We start from the raw sequence: 22,394 nt of genomic DNA on the forward strand, positions 1-22,394 counted from the left end.
GATGCTCAACCGCTGAGCCACCCAGGTGTCCCACTATTATTTTCTTTATCAAGTTCTGGTAATAAGGTTATGCAGGATTCATAAAATGAGATGAGAATTCTTACCTCCTCTATTTTCTGGAGGAATAGGAAGGGTGTGATTTCTTTCATAAACATTTTAATGGAAATCACCAACAAAAGCAAATGGGCTTTAAAGCTTTCTTATGGGAAGATTTGTGATAAAAATAAATTAATTACCTTTACTGGTTGTAAAGCTATTCAGATTTACTTATTTATTTTGCATCAATTTTGATAAATTATACTTTTCAAGGAATTTGTACATTTTATCTAAGTCATCAAAATTGATGGCTTAAAGTTGTTCATGACATTTTCTTAAATCCCTTTTAATGTATATAGGATTTGCAGTGGTGACTCCATTTTCTTTTCTGTTATTGGTAATTTGTGCTGCTTCTCTCTCTTTTTTTTCTTAATCCATCTAGTTAAAAGTTGATTAAATTGATCTTTTCAGAGAATCAATTTGGGGCTTTGTTAATTTTCTCTATTGTTTGTTTTCTATTTGACTAGTTTCTACATTTTATTATTTCCTTCTATTTACGTTGGTCATTAATATACCTTAGTCTTTTTTTTCTAATAATTTAAAGCGGTAGATTTCTCTCTAAACACTAACAAGAACAAAATCTTTTTTGTATGTTGTACTTTAATTTTCATTTGCTTAAAAATTTTTAAATATCACTTATGACTTTTTTATCCATGAATTATGTAGAAGCTTAATTTATAAATATTTTAAGTTTTCTAGAGATTTTACTGTTCTTGATTTCTAATTTTATTCCTTTATGACCAGTGCATATATTCTGCAGGATTTTCGTCCTTTTTCAGTCTCTGGAGACTTTTCTTTAGCCCAACATGTGACCTATCTTAGTGAAAATACTATAAGCACTTGCAAATAATAAGCATTCTGTTTTTATTCAGTAGAGTTCCATAAATATCAATTAGATCAATGTTGTTGATAGTGTTCAGATCTATATCCTTACTGTTTTGTTTTGTTTTTCTTTTTTGCATGGTTCCTTCCACCAGTTTTTGAGAGGGCCACTAAAATTTATAATCATTAATAGAGACTTATCTATTTTTCTCTTTAATTTCTGTCAATTTTAGCTTCATGAACTTTTAGTTTATGTTATTAGCTATAAATCTATTTATACTTATGTCTTTCTTATAAATTAACTCTTTTATGAATTATTTCTCCTTATCTCTGATAATTATCTCTGTCTTGATATTTTTTCAGTTTATCTAATTTTATTTTATTTATTTTATTTTTTTTAATATTTTTTTTAATTTATTTATGACAGTCACACAGAGAGAGAGAGAGAGGCAGAGACACAGGCAGAGGGAGAAGCAGGCTCCATGCACTGGGAGCCCGACGTGGGATTCGATCCCGGGTCTCCAGGATCGCGCCCTGGGCCAAAGGCAGGCGCCAAACCGCTGCGCCACCCAGGGATCCCAGTTTATCTAATTTTAATATACACATTCTGATCTCCTTAATCTTACTGTTTGTATAGTATAATTTTTCCCATCTATTTTTCAATATATGTTTTATTACATAGATTACGTGCTGGAGACAAAAAAAAAAGTTTTCTTTTAACTGAAAAATTTTCCCTCTTCATTTTTGAAGGCTCTCTTCACAAGGGTATAGAATTTTGGGTTGGTAACTTTTTTTTCATCACTTTAAAGGTGTTGATTCATTCTCTTTTGGTGTGTATTGTTTTCGTGACAGTTTTACAACCATTAGAATAATAACTGTTCCTCCATATTTACATGTGATTTTTCTCAGAGAGCTTTCAAGATATTCTCTTTATTATTGCTTTTCAAAAGTTTATCACATAATTAGGAATATTATTCTTTGTATTGACATTTACTGAAATTTTCAAATATGTAAATTCCTATTATTCACTAGTTTTGGGGAATTTTGGGCTCGAACTTCTTCAGAGATATTTTTTGCCTTGTTCTTTCACCCCTCTCCATTGGAGACTCCAATTGCACCTATGTTAGACATTTTGATATTGTCCTACGAATTACTGAGAGTCTATTTTTAAAATATTTTCTCTATCAGATTGTATACTTTCTATTGATAGATTTTCAGGTTTACAGAGTCTGTCATCTCCATTCTGCTATTACATTCATTATCTGAATACTTTTTATTTTTGACATTGTATTTTTCAGTTCTAGAAATGTTATTAGTTTCTTTAAGGTTTTCTGTTTTACTGTTTACATTTCTAACCTTTAGTTCTCTGAAACATAATTTCTTTTACATCCTTGGGCATAGTTTTAATATCTGCCTTTAACTTTCTGTCTCCTCATTCTAACATTTGGACCACCTAGAATCAGTGTCAGTTGATTGTTTTTTTTCCTTGAGGATGAGTTGTGTTTTCCTACTTCTTGATACATTGATTAACTTCAACTTGTAAGTGTTATATTGTGAATATTTTGGGTTATGTTGTATCTCTCCAAATGAGTGCACTTTTTTGTTTGTCTAAACAATTAATTTGGTTTGTTTCAAATGACAAACTGACTCCTGGGCAGCAGCATATATCTCAGTTCACTTCTTATAGTCTTGGCCATAGCAATTGGACACTGACACAAACATAGTATAGGCATCAGGCCAGGGACTTGGCAGTTTATATTCAGAATTTTAGGCTCCCTCTCTCTGCCTGTCTTCTTTTGGGAATTTGCCTCTCATTTTCTAGTAATTGCTGTTGCCCCAAATTTTGCCTTCTGGCTCTTCAACCAAGAAATATAGTGGACTTTCTATTACATCTTTAACCATCCTTCCTGGCACAGATTCTGAAGGCCCTTCAGAGCAGAAGCCCTAAAAGAAAAATGGAAAATGTACCCAGCTCTGCTCCCTTCCTCCAAGTTGTAATTCCCCTCTAAAATTTGCTGCTGCCTTTCCCTTCCTCCTCCTCTTCTTCTTGCTCCTCTTCTTCTTTGCTTTCTAGAGAACTTCCATAGTTGTTTTCATCATTATTCTAGTATGTATAGTTGTTGTCCAGGAGGATCAGTCATCAAGAGCTTACTTGACCGTTATTAGAGGTGAAATGCATAGAATTAATATCCTAGAACAAATTACATTTTCTTTAGAAAGAAAAAGAAGTCTGTCCCCAGAACAAGTGTGTTAGGAAGTATTTAGCAATTACCTAAATGTCTTTTTTTTTAAGATTTTATTTTTAAGTAATTTCTACACCCAATACAGGACTTGAATTCACAGCTCTGAGATCAACAGTCACATGCTCTACCAGCTGAGCCAGCCAGGCACCTTGTAACTTCTTGGCAAATATTTTTTTGTCAGATACTGTAGTAGAGCTATAAATTCAGGTTCCTATAGTCACCATTATGGATACTCTTGAAAACTGATGGGACTTTGGCCAAGCTGTCACTTCAGATAAACAGATTGGGGGTGGAGAATCATAAATATTTTGCAATAATATAGGAAGTGCTTCTGTAGGTGGAATGAATGCAAAATAAAAACTTCCAGACAGAAATTTGAAGATGTCTGGATACACATGGGAAAAAATCACCATGTCAAAGATCAGATAACTAGTAATCATCAAATATCTATGAATTCTCTATATTTCTATATTCTCTATATTTCTCAGCCCCCTTTTCATTTATATGAGGTTTATTTAACTAATTCTGAAAAACAAAATGGAAATGCAATGACACAGATCTTTTCTGAGCCAAAGTGTTTATGAGTTACTGAGCTGCTTCTACCTCCCCATGGCCCTGGGACCTGGGCGACCACGTATTCTATGTGGCATAGGATTTATATTGAAGAGGGTTTCCTGACTTGTCATAGACTTTGCAGAAGCAAGAATTAAGCCTTTACGTTATTATGGTACTGAGATTTTGGTGTTTTTCTGTTGTGTCAGCCAGCTATTTTTAACTTCTGGATATACCATTCTACAGTTTAAATTCTTATTTGAATTATAATTAGCAACCTTTTCATTAAACTTGCCCTTGGAAAATTTAATAAGTTTACTTCTTATTTTAATTGCCTGATTTTTTATTTATATGAAGTACTCTTTCCCCCCTTTAAGAGTAGTCAGTTTTTGCATTGAAAAAGGAGAGCAAGAGAAAATATTTTTACATTTTGGACTCTTAGAATAAAATGCATTTCCTTTTTTTTTTTTTTAAATTTTTATTTATTATTTATGATAGTCACAGAGAGAGAGAGAGGCAGAGACATAGGCAGAGGGAGAAGCAGGCTCCATGCACTGGGAGCCCGACGTGGGACTCAATCCCAGGTCTCCAGGATCGTGCCCTGGGCCAAAGGCAGGCGCCAAACCGCTGCGCCACCCAGGGATCCCTAAAATGCATTTCCAATAGAAAACAAATTGCATTCTCCTGTTATATCATTGATCTATTTAACTTGGTGATAGCCAGGAAGTTTTTAAAAGTCTTTAGGCATTAATTGAAAATATTAAATTATTAAAGTGCAGATGGCTTCTAGAGGTATGTTGTAAAAGTGAATGTATATCTATTTTGATGCTTTTAAACACTAAGTGATTCAGGATCATGACATAACCAACAGAAACACTCTTACTTTCTTTTTTAAAAAAGATTTTATTTATTTATTCATGAGAGACACACACAGAAAATCAGAGACATAGACAGAAGGAGAAGCAGGGTCCCTGTGGGAAGCCTGATGTAGGACTCAATCCCACGATCCTGGGATCATGCCCTGAGCCAAAGGCAGATGTTCAACCACTGAGCCACCCAGATGCCCCACAAAATGTTGCTGTGATAATGTAAAAGTTGTGGTACCACAGGCATAACTTTAAAGTTTGTGTCAAAATGTACATTTGACCAAGGTGTTACATTTTGATCTAGACTTATATAATTTAGGTCAAATCATTCTCTTGTTGCAATCCTTATTCAGTTCTGTCTCTTTTCTCTCAAATTACCGGGTATTATCAGTGGAGGAGTCCTATTACTACTGCTGTTGCCAAGAATCTATAGATACTTGGCTTTAGAGGTCTTCCTTCCCCATGGGCTTTTGACATTGTATGCCATACAATCATGCTCAAGAGCACTCAATAATTACGTGATGGATCTAGAACCTCTTCACATCTTAACTCAAAGGAATTACTAGGACTGTCTCTTAAATAAAGATCAAAATTAAGGAAATCATACACATCAGAGAAATGTCTAAAGAGCACTTCAAGGTGATGAGCCCAATACCAAAACTCTCAACCTCTTCTTTGCCTATGTTTTCTAAGTACCATTATCCAGTTTCACACCCAGGCAGCCTTGATGTTCTCAGCCCACACAGCTAGTCATTTAACAAGTCCTATCAATTTTACCTCAAAATATCTCTCAGGTATGTGCCGTTCTTTCCATCTGTGGTTGCAGCTCTCCATTTTAAACTAAGGGTCTAATTGTCCTGAGCTACTGTGATTAATCTGTTCCCAACAGCCTCCTTTGCGGGGTGCCTGAATGGCACAAACCAGAATTTCTACAATTGTTGCTGCAGAGGAATAATTAGTGTATTTTTACTCACAAGCCACTGCTGTTCTTAGAGACTTCATTCCCCTTTTGGTTATGCTTGCCAGATTTAGGATCCTGCTATTTGTGTCTATAAACAAGATGCTGCTTTTAAGCAAAAGATTTTTGAGGTTTTGGGTAAATGAGTTGTCTGAAAGTTGACAGGCCTGGGAGCTTATCTCTTAGACCTTATGATGTCCCTCTGGCTATTGATGTGGGAGTGCCAAGGAGTACTGTCACGTTCCTGTCCTGAAAGCATGTTTCCATGTGTAACAGGAAGTATTGGATAGATTGTAGAGGCACATGGTTTCCAATCCCGTCTTGTGAGTGCAGGACACTAACACCACATTTTGGTGACTTAATGAAGATGAAATGAGTGTCTTTTTGTACATGCATTTTAATATTTTTCTCATCCTGAGTAATACCTACCAAAATGTAACAAGCAAATACTCTTTATTTTCATATCTCAGAATATATCTATAGTCGAGGATATTCATTATAGCCATAGTCAATAGAAGGAAATAAAATAGACTCACCTAAACCAAAAAAAAAAAAAAAACAGGCAACTAGTTTAGTCCTTTTACCTCCACTCGGAGTGGGAGGGGCACTTTGTGGTCTGTGTCTGCTCTTGGAATTCAACATTCCCTTGGGTCAACTGTTCCTAGGTCCCTATTGGGGAAGAGGTTATTAGCAAGCCCTTTTGCCTCTCGCATGAAGCTAAGTCTTCTAGTTCTTCATCAGTATTAAAATTGGTTCTTGTAGTCTCTATCTGGTGATTCTTGTCATATCTCAATTGGTTTAGGAATATGGGGAGAAAGAGACATGCTCTTTATTAGATCCTTCCAAAACCCAAAAGCATGCATATTCAGTGATCCTCAAGATATAAAATTAAGTGAAAAAAATAAGGTATAGATCAAGCAGTGGGTATCATTTGCACTAAACAGGAGGATTTGCATATATTCTTTCATATTCATTTAATGTCTCTGAAAGTTTATACTGTTGGTCCCCATGAGGGGAATTTTCAGGTAAAGGAAAAAGAATAGAGTCACTTATTTGTCACTGTATACCCTATAATTGTCACTTTAAAAGTGCATATATAACTTTGTTTCAGAAAAAAGTAAGTTAAATATTAAAAATAAATGCATCCTAATTTATTTGAGCACAATCTGTTCTTTGATAGAAACGTGATTAATAAGACTCCTACAGGGACACTTGGGTGGCTGAGCAGTTGAGCATCTGCCTTCAGTTCAGAGCATGATCTCGGGTGCAGGGATCAAGTTCCATATCAGGCTCCCTTTGAGGAGTCTGCTTCTCCCTCTGTCTACATCTCTGCCTCTCATGAATAAATAAATAAAATCATTAAAAAAAAAAAAGACTACTACAGGTTACTTATTTAGAAACCTGCTTACGTCAGGCTCTCTGCTAAGCATCATGATGGCCATCTCATTTCAACCCTATGAACCCTATTAGGCAGACATAGGTTTTACAATTGTAGGTGAGTAACTTGGGCTCAGAAAGGTGATTTCTGCAAGGCGACAACAGTGTTTATCAGAGCAAAAGAATAAATTTAGATTTTGTAATTTGAAGTCCATGCTCACTTCATTATATCACACTGGAGTTCAGTCTTAAAACTCATTTCATTTATTCACTCAGGAAAAACTGAATAATTCAATTCAGTTTTAATTTTAATTCAAGTAAATGGTGGCAAATTGGAACACTATTGCCCTGCCATCAAGTGCCTGAGATCTGTGTAATGCATATTGAGTACTTTATCTTGAGACTTAGAAAACCCTTGTGTAACCTGCAATGGATTTAGTAATGACCATTATATCTGAACTAAAATACTTTTTTTTTTTTTTTTTTTTTTTTTTGATCAAGCAGCTAGCTTCCAGAGAAGCCTGGGCAAAATGGAGCACAGGATAAGACAGGTAAATAGTTTCTCTGTCATTCATAATTCGGCTTGTTTGTGGGGTCATAAGGGCATTTGTGGCTTTGTTGAGGGGCTTACCACAGAATTGGCAATGTGAGACTACCACTAAATGATATATTGTGTTTATTTCATGTTTTAATTTAGAGTACACTGTGTTTCTCTTGGTATATTAATGAACTCTAGGCCACCCTACGTTACAGAATTTCCCTCGAGGTTATACTCAGTTCCATTCTTTATCACTTCTACTTGCTGATCTTGGGCAATTTAATCTTTCTGTGCCTCAGTTCTCTTATTTTTAAAAGGGATAATAAGAATACCTATCTCATAGGTTTTTGGTGAATATTATATGAAATAATAGGCATGTAATGCTAAGGTCACATAGTGTTTAGTAAATTTTACCTATGTATCATTACTATCTTATACTAAAATCAATCTTATATTTGCCTAAGACTTTAAAATTGTGATAGTCCTCCTATTTGTAGCAAGGATAATGTGAAAAATTAAAGGCAAGTGATCATGTCAAGTCAATCATATACTGAATAAATTACTTTCCATTTATGGCTCCTTTAATGGGACTTTAATGTACTGTGAACTCAAATCAATTTGAAATAAGTTTCATTTATTTCTTTCTTTGTTACTAGTTTGGTAAAATCAAGAAAGAGCTTAAAATATTTTAGTCTTAGTAAGAGTTTGGATTAAAATGTAAGTCATGTAGTTGTCAAAGAACTGGAAATATATTACAATAAAGTTTTCATTTGAACTTATTGCATTATTATAAGCGTATTCATAGGTTTGGGTTCACAGGGAGCTGAATTGTTCTTCAGACAAATACTATGGATTTATTTTTCTAATTCTGTAGTATACACTGCTTACACTTCTGAAGGGGAAGGAGTCAGTGAAGTTTTATTATGGTAGCCAGAAGCCTCTAGAACACAACTCCCAAAGTTCCTATAGAGCTTTATAGATTCCCTCGATCTAATCAGTTCTGCTTATTTACATCATTTTATTGAAATTTAAAAACCATATGTAGAATTCTTCAGTGGCACCTGTAATATCTGACTAATTCCTCCAAATTAAGAGATTGGATATGTAATATAGTTGAAGCTCAATGAAGGGTATTCATATTTATATTAATGATTAATCTATCCCACCAGCAGTTTATTGATTTTGTAGATTTAAAAAAAATTACCTTTCTGTTTTATTCCTATTTTTTACTTTTTCCTAGCTTTTATATTTTCAGCTTCATTGATTTCTGGCCTGATATTTATTTCCTTTCTGATACTTTGGGTCAGATTTACTTTCCTTTTTTTCGGTTCTTAGAATGGAACCAGGATTATGGATTTACATCTTTCATCCTTTCTATATAAACATTCAATGATATAGTTTTCCCTCTAATCACTACTCTAGCTTCATCCAATATAGTTTTATATTATATTTTTTCAGGTATTACATTTTATTTTATCTCTCCTTTTGATTTCCTCTTTAGCCTATAAGTTATTTAGAAGGGTTGTTTAATTTCTAAATATTTTATGTATTTACAATTTTCTTTCTGTTGCTAACTTTTAATTTGATTCAGTTGTAGACAGAGAACATACATTGTATGATTTCAGTCTTTTCAAATGTATTTAAGCTTGTTTTATGTCCTCATATATCATCTATAATGGAGAATGTTCTATGTGCACAAAACAAAAGTGTTCTGTTTTCTGTGGGGTAGAATGTCCCATTTTTGTTCCATATATGAAAATTTGGTCAAGTTGGTTGATAATACTGTTCAAGAGTTCTATATCCTTACTGATTTTCTTTCTAGTCATCATACCATTTCCTGAGAACAGAATATTAAATTTCTAGTTGTAAAGTTGAGTTATATATTCCCCTTTTAAATGTCATTTTTCACTTCATATATTTTAGGTCTCTGTTTTCACATATATAGGCACTTATAATGGCTATATCTTTCTGACATATTGCTCTTTTATTATTATGAAATAACTCTCTTATCTTGTCATATTTCTTGTTTTAAAGTCTTGTTTTATATTAATGTATCACTCCGTTTCTTTTATGGCTAATGTTTTCATGGTAAATATTTTTCCACCTTTTCTTTTCAACTTATTAGTCTTTGATTCTAAAACGTGCTCTCCTTTAAAAAAAAAATTACTTATTTATTCATGAGAGAAAGAGAGAGAGAGAGAGAGGCAGAGACACGGGCAGAGGGAAAGGCAGGCCCCATGCAGGGAGCCCAACGTGGGACAGGATCCCAGGTCTCCAGGATCAGGCGCTAAACTGCTGAGCCACCCGGGCTGCCCTAAAATGTGCTCTCCTAATCAGCATTCTGTTCTCAACAAGTAGCATAACACCATTGATGGTTAATTATTCTTCACTCTTGAAATTTCAGCAAATGAATGATCATTTCTTTGGAATTTTTTAGATAAGTTGCTATTAAAATGGATAGAAGGACACTAGGTAGAAAACATAAATAAGTTCCGAAAACTTTGGGGAGGTGTATGTCTTAAGTTTGGGAAAACTAAGTATATTAAAAGTAAAAAATCAAAGTGAATAGTATAAATATGGTTAAATATTAGTAATTCACATGCATAATTAATTAAAGGAGAACAGACCTATAAATTATACCCTTTCATAATGTAGGAATTTTTGTAGGTTTTATTCAGAGGTTATATCTTCTTTAAGCAGGGCTGTGTTTGGCCAAGGGAAAACTCTCAATATGCTTTTTGGATGAATGAAGGCATCCCTCAAAGAAACCTTTTATAAGAAGAAACTATAGGAGTGTAACCAAGAATGAATAGTGAGTTGTTAGAGGAATGCTCAAACACTAGTAAGATGATTCTTATAAAAGTGTGAAAGCTACACAAAGATTTCTGATCTCCAGAGAAAGGAAATAAAACTCATACTAATTGGAACCAGTGGGTATTGATTACAAAGATTAAACAGATACTGGAATTCTAATTAAGATACATGTGTTCTAATCCTTGTTCTTTTTTTTTTTTTTTCTCCTTTCTTTTTACTTGGACAAATCAACTCAATTTTTGAGATTTGGGAACTGAACAACCATGTTTATAGTTTCTTCTGCTTTTAACATTGAAATATTTCTTAAATGGCATATTACTTTTGCCTTTTATGCTGAAGGGAATTATTTTCAATGGAAAAAAATCGAATGAACATTTCCATGGAACTATATCATTTACAAAAATTACTTAGGATGCAGCCTACAAATGTAAATATCTGGAATCCATTGCCTGCTCCTTATGTTGACTCAGTAGCTTTCAGGTGGTTCCCAGAAATCTACATTTTTACTGATCATGCTAGATTATTCTGATGCAGGTGCCTTGAGGATTACACTTTTGTAAAGCATAATCTTGGTTAAGAAGGAAGTTCAGCCAAAGGTTGATGAAGAGGCTATCCAACACCATCTAGATACTCTAAACTAAGACTGTCTTCTAACAGATATATGGAAAAATAAATTAGTGGAACATTTACTATTATTATATATAGTAAATTTAAATACTTAAAAATTACTATGAATACATACTTATGTATTTAAAATTACTATGAATACATACTTTTTATTATTATTATTAGAAGTCTTGGAAAATATAAGAGGATTATTAAAAGTTGGTGAGCTGGGGATCCCTGGGTGGCTCAGCGGTTTGGCGCCTGCCTTTGGCCCAGGGTGCATTTCTGGAGTCCCAGGATCGAGTCCCCTGTCGGGCTCCCCACATGGAGTCTGCTTCTCCCTCTGCCTGTGTCTGCCTCTCTCTCTCTCTTTCTCTCTGTCTATCATGAATAAATAAATATATAAAATAAATATTAAAAAAAAAAACTTGGTGAGCTTACTTGGTGAGCAAAGTAATGTTCACATAAAAGCTATTATATGAAAGAATAAATTTTGATAGTCCCCTAAAAAGAATTAGAGCTATTTGATTAAATATACAAAGAGAGATTTTTATCTTTGAAAAAATAACTTCTTGAACATCAAAATTGTTTAAATAGGTAAAAATTCAGGAGTTATTTTGACTTTAAGGGAGGTTTCTGGTTTCTGGTTATACTCCAGAGATCTCTGTTCTCAATTCTGTTCTCTATAGCATTATTTATCAGTCATAAAAGATAAGCATTATTATAATATTTGGAAATGCTAGACTATTTTTATCTGATATCTCCATTCTTCTATTGATGCTACCTCCCTCATCCAATCAGCTAGGTAATCCTATGTTTGTTGCCATACGGAAGGAATGTATAACAGAGAAAAAGTATTCTTTATTGGCTCCTGAGTTTAAAGTTTATACCTTGCAAAAAAGAGAAGTATTCAAACAAGATAATGCCTTTGTATAAATACACAGAAGAACACAAATTCCAACAGCTTCTCCTGGTTGGAGAAGGAGGCATGGGTGAAGAATAGTGATGTGAGTTTTGATGATGGTAGCTTCTTCATAAATGGTACCTGGGCCCTGAGTTCATGCCCCAACAAGATGAGTGGAGGGAGTTGTGGCAGTGGGAAACTGTGTGCCCTTTCCTGATTGAAGTGTATGTCAATAGAATAGCTCTGGCTGCCTGTTATATCCAGGCAGATAGAAATTTCATGAACTCCTATCTCAGAGTCCACGAGCTCCATATTGGCAACGGAGCAGCAATCTGAACTGTGTGCTCGAAGAGTTGAGCATGTCACAGAAAGAGAAGTGTATCTGAAGGGGACTTCTGGAAGGGAACAAAGTATAGTACTTCAGGACCTGCATACAATAAGACCTAAGTTGTCATGAGCGTGAAGATGGCTCAACAGATTTCCACATGGTCAGATGACAACCTGAGCAGATGCGTTCCTCCCCTCCAGCCCCCCACCATCTTCCTCATATCTACTGACATCGTTCAAACCTTCCCAGAACTTAAAGGAGATTTTAGGTAATGTCAGCTGAGGGTCTTAAATTTTCAAAGATTAAATTTCTTCACTTGGGGGAAAAGGTTAACTTAAATTGGGCAATAAAACAATAAAGAGGCTCATATTTGCTCTATAGATGTATATGAAATTTAAGAAAGTAATGAAACTGTGTGAGACAGTAAATATGTAGGTGTTTGGCCCATGACCCCAAAATTAACAAATACTTGGAACTATGGGCCAAAGCTATCAAGATAATATAGAGATAATGTAAGCATAATATAAATATTCAAGTAGAACCTGAGAGCTTAGCTGCAGAGAGTGTAAATAGTGAAGAGCTTCAATGAACCTTACAATGCATTAATTAAATTATAATGACTAAAGAAAAGGATGGCCCTAATCGCCTACATTGGAAAGATAATCTAATCCTGGAGGCTGTGTGTAGGCAGAGTCCCTCAGTGGTGATTTTGTTTTTGTCTTTTTTCTTTTTGATTTTGATGGCAGCTATTTGTAACGTGCTTTTGCTCTAAATTGGTTTGAGTTCAGAGAAATGTACCGAAAATGCAAAATAATAATAATAATAATGAGGTCCTATAGTCTATGAATAATATGACCATATGCCATATATCTAATTAGTTCAGGACAGTCTATTAACAACTGTTGTCTTAGTGATTTGCAAGTTTTACATAAAACAATGAGAAGAAGGGAGATTTGTTTTTTTCTGTAGGTAAGAACGGTGCTCTGTGAAACTATTGACTCATCAGGTGGCTGTCCTGGAACACTAAGGGCTATCACTTTGAAGAGGAATTAAACTTTTCTTTGGTGTCACTGGATAGAATTAAGGCCACTTATGAAATACCTAAGAAGAGGTGTTTTAACTATGAAAAAAGAACTTTTTATACATTAAAGCTCTCTGCAGATAGAAAAGGTTTCCCCTAATTGAAGTGAGTTTACTGCCACTAGCAGGAGAATAAAAAGACCAAATGGTTTTTAGTCAGGACACTGCAGAGAGAATTCAAATATCAGGTGGATGGTGGGGCCAAATGAATCTATGATCTTTCCCCAAATTGATATTTTTATAGTATTTAGGTTTTGAATCATGCAGGGAATCAGACAAGGATTTGAAGAATAGAGAGAGAATGTCAGAAATCATTATATGTTACAAAGGCAGTTTCTGAAATGAAAATAGTTGAAAAAACTTAAGTATCTTCATGGTCTCACTTGTTGTAAACCAAAACATATTATTGCATTTCCTGTGCTACTTCTACCAAATAATGTAAAAATCTTGCCAAATACATTTTACACAAAATAATCTGAAAACCAGAAATACTCTTTTGATGTATTCAACTGGCAACCTCTGACAGAAACTACAGCCCGTCTCTGGAACTTCAGAGCCCCACCAAAAGAGGGTCCCCAGGTACTGCCTTCCTTGGAGAGAAGAATGAGGACATGGAACATCTAGCACTTTCTGTTGCCTTTGTATTTATGTCTAGTGGTATGCTTTCAGGAACAAGTAACAGAAATCCAGCTAAGCCATAAAGATACTTACTCTGTTGCACAGCAAGAAGCCCAGAAGAAGGCAGTTACAGGTTTGGTGGATTCAATGGCTAATGCTGTCTGGAATCCAGGTTGAACTCTCTCATTCTTTTTTTTTTTTTTTTTAACTCTCTGATTCTTTTTGGCTTTTCCTTCATAGCTACAACCTGGCTGAATAACACGAATAATCGTGTAAGCTGGATGAAGCAACTGCATAGATATTAGATATTGTTCACATATTATAATGTCTAAAGGCAAAGAAATATCTTATGTTGCCTCTTAAGATGGAGTAAACTATCCCAGAAGCCCCACAGCAGATTTACTTAACAGCAGACAACTCACTGGATAGTACTGCAAATGTGCTCATGGCAAGAAGAAAAAATTCCAGGTAAAGGAAATGGACTCGCCGGGAGTGGCTGGGTACTTAGTGGGTAAATGCATATTTAGGTTTGAGCAGATTCACAGTTCTCTCAGCAGGGAAGAAAAGTGATGGGGCACAGATGGATCTCAGGTAGGTACCTAACAATGTCTGCTACAATCCTCTCGTGCCAGGTTTCAATGTCTGCTCTAACATGAAAATAGCTGGGTTCTTAGGGCTGCCTTAACAAAGTACCACAGGGAAGCTTGTAGGGAGGTTGAAAGCAGCAGAACTTTATTGTCTCACATTTCTGGAAGCTGAAGTCTGAAATCATGTGTTGACAGGGCCATGCTGTCTCTGAAACCTGCAGAGGAGTCCTTCCAGGTGTTTTCTTACCTTCAGGTATTTGCCTTGGTTTCCTCGGTTTGTAGATACATCTCTCCAATCTCTGCTTGCATTATTACGTGGCAATTTTTTTCCCTTTTCCTTCTTTAAAGAACACCAGTCATATTAGATTAGGGCCCACCTTAATCATTTCATCTTAATGGCATCTATAAAGATTCTATTTCCAAATAAGGTCATATTCATAGGTACCTGAGTCAGGACTTCAGCATATATTTCTGGAAAGAAAAATTCACAATTCACAATTCAAGCCTAGCATCTAGGTAGTGATGCTCTTTTGGGGATCCCAATGCTATAAGTTTGCTTCTTCCTATATGAAACAATATCTGAAGTTTCCACCCAATGAGACAGCATAGTATATTGGAAAGAGCACTCAAAGAAGGTTTGAAGACTAATACTATTTGGGTTATTTTGAGAAGTCACTTATTTTCTCTGAACCTGTCATTTTCCTTACCACATAAGAACTCCCCAATATGATACTCTGACCCAAAGACATTACTTTCTGATCTCTGTGGAGCCATCTATGGAAATGAATTGATCTAATCATCACTGTTTGATAATATTAAATATTAGAATTATTTAATTTACTCCTTTCTAGTGTTATATTCATGCTGCACTCTGATTATAAAGTCTTTCCATATGATATGCTTATATAATACATAAATTCTTCTTCTCCAAAGTTGTTATATTTCTCAGTGTAATTTGAACCACTGGCCTTTGAATGTTATGAAAAAATAAGGATTTTTGTGTGTGTGTGTGTTTCCAAATTGTCAGTTGTAGGACTTTATGATCTTCCCTGTATTAAGGAAGATTCTACAAGGCTCTGTGACATTCTCATTTCCATTAATATTTAACACCTTTACTTGATTTGCAATTTGCAATTTGAGATGTTTGTGGATTAATAAGAGAAACGTAGTTATTGGTTGGGATATTAAATTATGAGCACAATAGGAAGGTGTTGTGGCAAATAAAGTCATGTTATTACAGGTAGAGTTTGTAAAGAAAAACACCTGGACCTCCAGTTACAGGAGCAGGATGGTTTAGAAGAAAAGATGTCTTGACTTCCACTGGCCTCTTAAACAAAGGTAGACAAGTCTAGCACAGAACCAGCTGAGTTGGCATAAGGTGAGGGGAAGAGGCATTATCCATGAATGAGATCACTTGTTCTCATACATTCTTGGAGAATCACAAGGATTTAAAGAAGCTCAGGATAAAATAGTGAGACTTGGCTCTGATGTTGGGTCAAGACACACACCCAGCTTTAGTGACTATGGTAATTAATGTTTATGTCTGCCTGATACGCTTTTCTCACCTTCTAATTGAACATGCCTCGCTGTTCAGGGGTGCATCTATAACATAGGCTGGAAATGTCATATTTCCCTACTCTGGTACACTAGATTGTTTCTTTTTAATGCAGCATCATCCCCCTGGGCAGGAAACAGCTATTAGCTGTTGGTCTCTAAGGAGGGCATAGACTACTTGTATCTACTTGAGACTTGGCTGAGGAGGATTATGGACATAGAACAAACTCCCAGAAGGTTGGGCTATCCAGCATGAAAAACAATGGATAAAGACTTCCAGAGGGCAGGATTTGTGTCTATTCAAGGGCCAGTTATTATTGCTCTAATATAACATATATATTCCTAAAATTCACAGCACTATGCAAAATCATGCTATAAAATCATGCTTGATAACAGAGATTATCAAGAAAATGAGGCTAGGGCCACACCCCTCAAAAACTTTGTTAGTGACATATATGAATCAAAAGATAAGGACCTGATAAAATGGCAGCACAGTTTTATATGTACTAAATGGTTAAGAAATTCATAGATATTATGGTAAATTCATCACTTTACCCTGAAAAAGACCCAAAGTATGCTTGTATACAAGTGGGCGTTGAAAGGCATGTGCGTTATTGTGAAGTGGTGGAAGAGGGTTATCTCAAATTGGACAGAAGATTCTAACACCAGATGTGGATGGATGTGGCTCATAACATGCAGTGAATGATGCTAACTGGTTGATGTTCAGAGATCTGAGTATGTGCAAGTGTGTGTGTATTTCCACAGTTTTCTTCAGCAAGATACAGTTTTCTGTGTTCGTCTAGTTTTTCTTATGGACTAGACTGTGCATAAGCAAACTTGAAATTAATGTTGTGTCCCACTTGTTCCCTAACATGTCAGTCATGTTGGAACACTCACGTTTTTAAAATAAGCATTGCAGCAGAAATGATTATATTCCTAGAATAAAGCACGTTCTCTCCATCTAACTAAAGGTGTTTCATGGAAATATATTTGAATCAAACCTTTCTCATTTGATGACCTAACAGTTTTTGAAAAACTGATTCTCACCCCAAGTTTGTGTGAAAGCCATAAAACTAATACATTGGACACACATTCTGAGAATCGATTTTGTATTGTGTGACATTGCTATGATACGCTGCTTGCTTCAGTAAAAGTAGGATTTGGAGCACTGGCTGGGCATTGTGCAGACCCAGCTTAAAGCAAGATTTTTTTTTTTTTTAAAGCAAGATTTATAATGCTGTTGCTGTGTGTTTAAAATGCACTTTGTGCTAAATTACTTTTTTTTTTTGCTGAGGAAAAATAAATTAATCACAGAAAAGAAAAAGGAGAAATCAATTGTTAGTTGCCATAGTCAAAGATCAGATCAGTATTTCCCTTACGATGTTGATTCCCACATATTTCTAAAACTAAATCACCTAGAAAAATACTCCGCAGGGTGAATATTGCTTTTGTTGTCTTCATTCTGTCTCAGGAAAGTGGCAAGCCCAAATAAAATGTGTACTAGTCTGCTAGGGCTGTCACAACAAAATACCACACACCAGGTGACTTAAACAACAGAAATATTTTCCTCACAATTCTGGAGGCTAGAAGTCGGTGATCAAGGTGTTGGGAGGGTTGTTTTCTTCTGAGACCTCTCCCTTTGGCTTCCATGTCCCCCCGTGTCTTCATATGGTCTTTCCTCTGTGTGTGTCTGTATCCTAATCTCTTCTTATAGGGATGCCGGTCATTGGATTAGGACCCACCCATATGACCTCACTTTACCGAGTTACTTTTTTAAAGGACTGGTTTACAAACACAGATTCTCAGGTACTGGGGGTACTTCAACATAGGAATTTTGGGAGGACACAATTCAACTCTAATGATATGTTGAAGTGAAAAACATTTTTAGGTTAAGTATGAGGCTGGACTTAGATTTAGAAGGGCTTAGGTCCAGGTTCTTTAGTCACCAATTCTGTGATTTGGGGTAGTAATCTAATATTTCTAAATTGTGATGACTAATTGTCATCATTTGTCTAAATCTAATTGTGATGACTCTAATGGAGCAGGGTATCTCTCCCAAAACCCAGAAAATAGCTGTCCATGACTGAGGTTCTCACTTGTTCTCATCCTCCTTCTTCCCAATACTATTCCTTTCAGCCTGAAAAGCAACACACAGTCTCTACAGAGAGAGATGAATGTCTTACTGGAAAGTTTAGAGTAAATTTAAAAGAGAAATACAAATTAAGAAGAAAGAGATTAAAATTCTATTTTGCACTTTCCCTTGAATCTCAAGAAAGAAAACACTTAAAGACTTTTGTTCTTTCAAAGGAGGGCATGTGCCCCATGACCACTTTCTTTACTCCTGTCTTTACATCCAGCCTTAAGTTCATGTTTTTGTCCACCAATTCTTCCCTTTTCATGTCTCTCTGCTCTTAACTCAAGTTCCTTTGCACTGCAAAATTCCACTTTATCCATAAGAGTTGACCCACACCACCCACTCTGTCACCATGCCCCAGGACTCCAGAAGATTCAGGAGCAGCACAGGACATTAGCCAGCAGTGTCTCAGCTCTGCAGAAAACAGAGGTGGAGATCATTGATCAGGAGATGATTGTGGGAAGGGGATTTGTTCAGTCAAATGTGCAAAGTTGGACATTGGTTCTTTTTGATAGTCTACCCTTATACTACTCTCAATGTGTCGATTCTCCCAAGGAGAGATGTCCTTTCATTTTTTTCCCTGGGAAGCAGAACAAAACAAAGCAAAAAATAACAACTCACATCGAGGAGATTAGCAATGCTGCTCCCACTACCATGTAGAAAAAAATGTTTTCTTTCTTTGAATTCTTTTTTCCAAGGGTGGCAGGAAGAAGGTGACAAGGGGAGGAGGAAGGGTGCTGCAGGAGTTGGAGTCTGCTATCTCTGTGGCTCTGGGAAGGGTTTCCATCTCAATTAATAAATAGTTCAACCTATCAAGTATCTATAACAATTCTAATTTGTACATACCTAATACCTTGGCCAGAGGATACTTTGAATTCCTTGAGATGTGAACCTTCCCAGCCTGGCTGTTTGCTTCCTCAAAGCCATCAAAGAAGAGTCTCCTCTCAAGATGGATGTTACAATCTGATATAATGTAATCATACACATGTAATCACATATTCTCATTACCCTTGCTATACTCAATGAGCCAGAAACAAGTCACAATTCCCACCCACAGTAGAGGGGAGGGTGCCATTGGAGGCCATGAATGCCTTGGTGGGGATCATGAAGCTGGGGCTACCTTAGAGTCTTTCCTCCACACGTACATACATATTTCCATGGGGTGTCTCATTTATTCATCACAATAGCTCTATGATGGAAGCACCATAAGTGCCTCTATTTTACAGATAAGGAAATTCTGGTCCTAGGAAGATAAAACAATTTGTCCATGTATATGCACTGGAGTTTTGATTCAACTTGAGGCATTTAGAAATTAAGGTTTATTTATATAGAAATTGAGGCCTTTATTGGGTTAGCTTATTACTTAATAATTAGTAAAAATCATAATAAAATATATTGCAAAACATCTTTTCACCTATGCTAGAAATAATATGTTTTAATAGATTATTAATTTATTTACTACATATTATTATTATCTATTCACACAAGTAGCAAATCTCTCAAGGTTAAAGCAAGTTTGAGACTGAAATGATCTTTTGTTGGAGTATTTGTTCTATTTTAGTGAAAAATACAGATTTCTAGTATTTTATTCACATATTCATATTGTCTACAAGACGGTGTATGTTACTGATACAGTTTTACACATAAAAGATATATTTAAACCCAGAGATTAAACTTAATTAAAATTTTCATTAACCTTGTTTCAGCAGACTTCGAATAATTTTTACCACATCTCTAAAAGGAAAATGAGGCAGGGAAAGACAGAAATGACCTGATCCTTAGCATTTAGTTTGTAATTAGCTATAGGTTACTCTAAAGTGATGCCATGGCACATATAGGTCATTGCAATCATGAGGAGTGAATTTTTATGTCATCATTTGAGTTCTATGAAATATAAAATAAATGGCTGAAAGTGAGGCCTTTGTACAGTAAATAACATGTGTTGCAAAACACTCGACTTACCAAAGTACCACGTTCATTAGTGGACAGTTGGTAGTATTTTGCCCAAAAGCTCAAAGCAGATAGCGGTAACCACTACCTCTAATACTAGCTTTCACAGATGGAGAGTGTCCACCCGCACTCGGAGCCTGGGGAACGTAGATATTGACAGGTCACAGTGAAGGATTGTCTATTTAAATATCTTCAGGGAAATATTTCATAAATAAATAGCATTGGAAAAAATCAGCATCATGCCCAACAGTGAGCAATAACTTAGGTATCATTGAAAGTAAATCTGGGATTGGTGAAGCGATTTGCTCAGGTGTATGGCAGCAGGTACAAAACAGAGCCAGGATCTCGACAGCTGGGCAATTAGACCCGAAAAACCTTTATCCAGTGCTTCTCAATCTGGTGCTCATAAGAATCACCTGCACAGCTTTCAAAAATTATAAATATTTTGGCCACAAAGGAGACTAATTAAATCATAGTCTATGGATAAACCATAGGCTAGGGATTAAAGCACTTAAATAGTTTTAAAAAGTACTTCTGGGAATTTCTAATGAGTAACAAGGGTTGAAAAGCATGGTTTTATCCTATATTACTGTCTTGCCCATATCACTAAATTTTAGCACCGCGTCAAGTTCCTCGACTACGGCTCCTTTGCTCTTGTTTTTATTGTTTGCTTTTTAAATTTCATAGTTAAAAAAATAAAAAGTGAATTTCATAGTTAAGAGGACATACACATTATGTATTTTGGGAACCATATTCATTCAGATTAAGCCACAGATGCAAATTCTCCTATCAACCATAAAAGGGATAACAAAATGTGCTTTTTTTTTTTTTTTTTTTAAATAGCAATGTCATCTTAGTTTCTACTTATTTGGTTTTACCTCCTTTACGTTACTTAAGGGAAAGATTTCATTTCTCCTGGGGTCTGAATTCATGCCAGTAAGTGGATATTTTTCTAACCCCAGTGCTCATGTCCTTTAATAAATGTTTTAAAGCTTCACAAAACAGGGATTTAAACTGCCCAAATCATTTTGGGATTAAGTCCAAGTTAATCATTTGTTCAAATGTCAGCACAAACTGCAATTTTAGGGCAACTTTAGGTGGTTCATTTACCTCCTTTCTGAGCAATAGATAAAAGAGTTTTCCTGGTCTTTTGATAAGAGTTTCACATTGAACTTATTCAAAAAAATAAGGCTTAGAACATGGAAACAGCGAATTTCTAACTGTCAATGGTGTTGAAGAAACCAAGAACCAAAGTTTGCCTTAATTAACTCTAGATACAAATTAACTAAGATATATTACTAGGCACTCTGCTGAATACTTTTAACTTATTGTCTCTTTTATTCCTCACAAATATCTTATTCTTATTTTTCAAAGGCTATTGTTTCCTCTTTATGGGTGAGAAAACCTAGGTCCCCAAGCCGGTGAGTAACAGAGCTCAGATCTATATGGACAGGGATATTTGGGATATCATACATAACACTTAAAATATGTATATTTTTTCAAATCCCTACATTTAAATTTGTCTTGGGGAACCTGGGTGGCTCAGTCGATTAAAAGGCTGACTCTTGATTTTGGCTCAGGTCATGATCTCAGGGTCCTGAGATGGAGCCTGCACTGGGCTCTGTGCTCAGCAGGGAGTTGGCTTGGGTTTCTGTCTCTCCCTCTCCCTCTGTCCCTTCCTCCACTCGTGCTCTCTCTCTTTTTCTCTCTCAAAAGTAAGTAAATCTTAAAAAATAAATACATTTGTTTTAAATCTTTGAATCAAGGTATGTTTCATTAAGTACACAGTCTAAGAAGAATATTTTTATCATGTAAAGCAACAAAAGACTGTGGATTAAGGAAATTTCAATTTGGAAATTGAAACTATATTAACCCATTCTAAAAAAAGTTCTCCTTCAGCCTTAAAAACTCTGAGACATAGTCATATAGAAAAGGATTTTAAGAACAACAGCAAGAGTCTGGAAGAGTCTGTTTGAGGGTGTACAATTTGAGAAGTTCAAGAGATGTGAGGATACAATGAGAACTTTCTGATATTCAGTCATTGCCAATTTTAAATAATTACTTAGAATAACATAAAAATCATCCCACAATACTAAATCTAGCCATGACTGATTTTTGTTCATTATGACTAATTAATTACAAAGATATGAAATTGCACAGAATAGAACTGAATTATTCTGAAACTGTTCTCTAGTAGGCAGAAAATTTAAAATATTTATTTTTTTGAAAAGATTTTACTTATTTATTCATGAGACACACACACACAGAGAGGCAGAGATATAGGCAGAGGGAGAAGCAGACTTCCTGCAGGGAGCCTGATGCAGGACCCCATCCCAGGACCAAGTACCATTTGCAGATAAGCAAATT

General features: G+C 35.5%; 1 long non-coding RNA gene across 2 annotated transcripts in view; it reads left to right on the forward strand.

Moving 5' to 3' along the window:
• LOC111098918 overlaps nt 1-22,394 on the forward strand; it is a 74,236-nt gene that overhangs the window by 43,816 nt on the left and 8,026 nt on the right. Inside the window, exons 5-7 of one of the 2 annotated variants that reach the window (XR_005370012.1) lie at nt 7,419-7,465; nt 14,043-14,270; nt 21,402-21,448. This is a non-coding gene — a long non-coding RNA (uncharacterized LOC111098918). The remainder of the gene's footprint in view (nt 1-7,418; nt 7,466-14,042; nt 14,271-21,401; nt 21,449-22,394) is intronic. The other variant, XR_005370013.1, reaches the window with a different exon arrangement.

The sequence above is a fragment of the Canis lupus genome, chromosome 15 (assembly GCF_011100685.1).
Source record: "Canis lupus familiaris isolate Mischka breed German Shepherd chromosome 15, alternate assembly UU_Cfam_GSD_1.0, whole genome shotgun sequence".
NCBI classification, from domain to species: Eukaryota; Metazoa; Chordata; class Mammalia; order Carnivora; family Canidae; genus Canis; species Canis lupus.